Source organism: Tasmannia lanceolata, unplaced genomic scaffold, assembly GCF_043159265.1.
Source record: "Tasmannia lanceolata isolate RefF3 unplaced genomic scaffold, GAP_Taslan_0.1 ptg000008l, whole genome shotgun sequence".
Classification (NCBI taxonomy): Eukaryota; Viridiplantae; Streptophyta; class Magnoliopsida; order Canellales; family Winteraceae; genus Tasmannia; species Tasmannia lanceolata.
Window position 1 is genome coordinate 66,664,053 of NW_027518685.1, and position 4,426 is coordinate 66,668,478.

At 41.6% G+C, this 4,426-nt stretch overlaps 1 pseudogene; it reads right to left on the minus strand.

The window, feature by feature from the left end:
• Positions 1-916: 916 nt before the first annotated feature.
• On the minus strand, positions 917-2,810 carry LOC143883224 (uncharacterized; annotated as a pseudogene).
• Positions 2,811-4,426: the final 1,616 nt, after the last annotated feature.

The window sequence follows — 4,426 nt, forward strand, 5'->3', positions numbered from 1 at the left end:
TTAAAAGACATATTAGCTTTTTTACTGAAAGCTCGGGCTCAGTTTTGACACTCAAAACCTCGTTTCTAGAAAAATTCGCTCAAGGACAAAGTATTAGAAAATCTTGTGAAGAACACTTTTTCTTTGTATGGCTTCGGACGAAACAGACCTGGAATAGCCTAAAAATGGCCAACAAGCTGCTGTTGCAGAAATGACAGTTTTTTTTAGAAAAACTGAAGCTTGCAAGTCGTTTTTGACTTTTTAAAAAGCATTTATGGAAAAATTTGCCTAAAAAGACAGTTTTAGGAGATATTATAACGAACACTTTCCCAGTTGACAGTTTCGAACAATTCCGATCAGAAGCCGCACAAAAATTATTCGACACGATAATTTCTAAAAAAACTTGAACAAAAGCAACATTGTGAACTGAAAACTTTAAACGGGCATAACTCTCTCATCTTTTGGCCAAATTTGGGCCGCCATATGTCGAACTGACCGGCTTGACGAGATCTACAAGATTGAGAAGTTTGTTTTTGGTGATTTTAAGTTTTAGAAATCCGAAAATAGAAAACAAAGGGCTGGACAGCAAGCATGTACAGTTTTTTTTTTTTTTTTTTTTTTTTTCGAATTCAACAAGTACTTCTAAATTAATACCCCAAAAATCAAATGCTCAAATGGTTAGCACAGGTATAAGAAGTTCACGGACCTGAAACTGAAATAGAGCAGAGAGGGAAATCGAAATCCACCAGAGGAGCTTCCTTAAAGACTCTGAAAGATCTTCCAAAAACCGACATTCTCTTCGAAAAGATGCAAGGCATTTGGTTTTTCGCCATTAAAATGCATCGCTTTATGAGCTTTTTCTTTTCTTCTCCTTCTTCTCTTTCTTTTTTTTTTTACCCCCAAATCTGAATCTCCCAACGCCAATGAAGCTCCAACCTCATCCTTTTCTCGAGTCAGCAGTGCACTGCAATTCCTTAGAGACCTCATCATCGTCCACGAATTTTGCACTTCCAATACTTGCAGTCATTTGAGAAACCTGATCATGACAAGAGTGGACTTCTTCAAGGTTGTGATTGCTAGTGCTCATTGGCACATTCGTTAGCCTATGAGGCGCATCAACAGACACAGAACTGCTGGCTGCCAACTCGGTTTCATTATGGTCGCCACGAGAGTTGTCCAATACATTATCCAAGTCTTCTGCTCGACTGGATGCTGCTGATTGCTTAACCCTGATCTTAACAACAGGAACCCTCCGTTCGTGGCCGTTAGAAACAGTATCAGCTTCCTTGGAAGCTTCTGCAATGGCCAAACCATCGGGTGAGATGATGATAGGTGTATCCTTGGCTTCTGGTGTACCGGTGAGAGCTTCTTGGGGCTTAGATATCCTTAGCTTCAGAGGAGCAGATTTAATCTTCTCATCCATGGACGGTTCAGCATCCACCACAGGTTGTATTTGAACTCTTGGAACACCATAAAGTGTTGGAGGCCTCCCTTGTTTGACACATGTGCATCACATGCACAGCCAACTTCACCTTGTAAAGATGGCTCTTCATCTAAGAATTCCATGAATAATGACAAGGCTGAATCAATGCCTTTGAAGTAGAACTCAAGATCAAGCAGTGCTCTACTTGCTTCAATTCTAACTTGCCATGGTGCCGCCTCAAAATTACGGAAAGGTTTAATAAGACAGAATACGCGATCAAGTGGCACTAAGGCTGTAAGCTTAAGTGTAATCTGCGTAAGTGAGCGAATGCAGCTGATTGTCAAGACTCCATTGTAACTGGGCATCATCCAAAATAAGATTTGAACAATGTAACCGCCTCGACAACGAACTTCAATGCACTAGCAACATTGGCATTGCTGCTGACAACAATCACAATGTACATATTGCTGATTCTCATGTAAAGGAAAGAGCAACCTCCTATTTGCCGAACGGGGCATGTACCAAGCTCCTTTGTTTATATTATATGCGTTCGAAATGCATCCACCATGTTGATTCCACCTATGCTCGATAGGCGCCACGTGTCCAGCAAAAACTAAGAGAAACGGTAGTAAAGATCCGAGCTCGTAAATCTGACCGTTCTTCTGAATCTCCATCCACCATTCAATCTTTTTCGTAAATCCAAACCTTCTCCATTTCACCAAACTATTACCATTGCCCCTGTGTTAAAATAACAAGGATTCCGGCGAGAAAACGTGCCGGAAAACCGATCGGACGAGCAGAATCTCTTCGTAAAATACTTCGTGAAATTCGTGTGGCAATATTCCGGTGCTCCTAGGGTTTTAGAATCGAGATTTGTACTCCATAGCTTAGAAATATCATCAACGAGTACTAGATCTGAGTCCAAATAGATTACTCTCTTTACACACGGCTTGAGAATATCAGCCATGTAACTTCTAGCGCAATTCAGAGGCTGTTCTAAAGCTTGTCCAACAGATGATGAGATCAGGCCTCGTACAATCTCTGGATCGAAAAAATACACCTTGAATTTAAGTTTGGGAAATATTGATCGAACTAGGGTTTCGAGATCAGTTTCTGAGACTAGAAAATGGAAGAAAATATTTTCTGGACAGAGAGAATGCTGGAGAATCGAATGAACGGCTGCGATAGAGCCACGGAGGTAGTCCAGATCTAGCGTGATCGCGATATGAACGAGATCTAGATCACAGATCGTCATCTCGTTGGAGAATTTCTGGTCACCGGAGCGGCATTCTTTCGCATTGCGAAATGTTTGACATTTTCTGAAAGAAAACGGATCGGAATTTGAAATCTGGCCGGAATATCGGAGATAAGAGTCAAAATGAGCGGATCTGATGGCTTCGGAATCCATGGGACTTGCCGGAGTTTTTACCAGTGCTAGGCCGGAGAAGATGATCCAACAGAAAACCCTCCCTCTTTCTTTCTCTCTCTCTTTCTCTCTTCTCAGATCTCAGATCTCAGATCTCAGATCTGAGATCTCACAGGGATGTGATCGGAGGTAGAGTTTTGACCGGAGGCTTACAATTTTCAACGGAAATTGATCAGAACCTGGTGATGATCGCACCGGAGAAGAAGAAAAAGAAGCTAGGATTCATGAATTTTTTTTTTCTCTTCAGCTTTCTGCTTCTCTCTCTGCAAATTTCTAACGAAAATGAAAAGTCTCCTCGACAATGAGCAAGGCACCTCTTATTTATAGAAAATTTGCATAATTTTTTTACCCCTATTATGTAACTTGGACAACCCCCTTTTGATCATTTTTTATTTTTTTTACATAGCCATAGGTGGTCAACAAAAAATTGCTTTAATAATAAAAAAAATTCGTGCTTTTTTTTAACTACCCCGAACACCTTCCTGCAACAAATTAACCCTGTTTTATGCCCAACAGATCACCTCCTGGTCAAGATAATGCATACCCCCTTCTGCGACACTAAATTTATACAACACTATCTACCCTTCTCGTTTGCTATGCAAACCGCGACGGATTCTGACGAAATTTTGCAGGGACCTAGATGAGACCCTAACCTAGCTTAGGGTGAAGTTTGGGATTCTAATTCAATAATTTGATAGGTTTTTGATCAAACAAAGTGAATAGGGGTTCGGTCAAAATGGGGTGTCTACAAGTATACACATGTAGTTGTATACCACACCCACATAGGGCATGCTTAGCTTAGAGTTAGGCAAAGCCAAAACATGTTACCCTCGAGAGATGTGAGCAGATTCCCAAGTAGGAATACACTAAACCTTTGGCCGACCTTGGGCATGTTCAACGAGTCTACAAAGGTGTCCCCGGGTTGCCTCAAGGCTTGCTAGGGATTTCATCCCCTGGCCCTATGCGCATCAGTCGTAGTCATTCTCACGCAAAACTAGGGGTTATTTCAAACCTTGTGTTTTGTCCAGAGTTATGGTTGCAAACCCATACCATCACTTTCCTTGGATAAACAACCGTGGACCTTGGAGGAATTTCTGCCTTATGGTTAAAACGCTTAGCCAAAAGGCCTACGTTCTGGTCCCATCTTTTAAAATAAATGTCATTGTTTATCTTTGAAACCTTGAGCCCTCATTCACTTTCTTCTGACCACCGTGGTCACACCCTTTTTTGGCTCTACTTTTCAGAAGGGAGTAGACCCGTCCTAACCATCATTGTGGTCAAACGATGGAGCTCTGCTCAAAATAAGTCTACCTTCTCATACGAGGATAGACCTGTCCTGACCATCGTTATGGTCATAGCCTTTTTAGCTCTACTTTTCAGAAGAGAGTAGACCCGTCCTGACAATCGTTATGGTCAAACAGCGGAGCTCTGCTCAAACTAATCTATCTTCTCGTACGAAGATAGACCCTTCATAACCATCAACATGGCCAAAGCATCTGAGACCTACTCAAATAAACATGTCCTCTCTTGTGAGGATATGTTCATCTCGACCATCTCCATGGTTAAAATGTCGGACCATTGTTCGACCGTCATTTCAA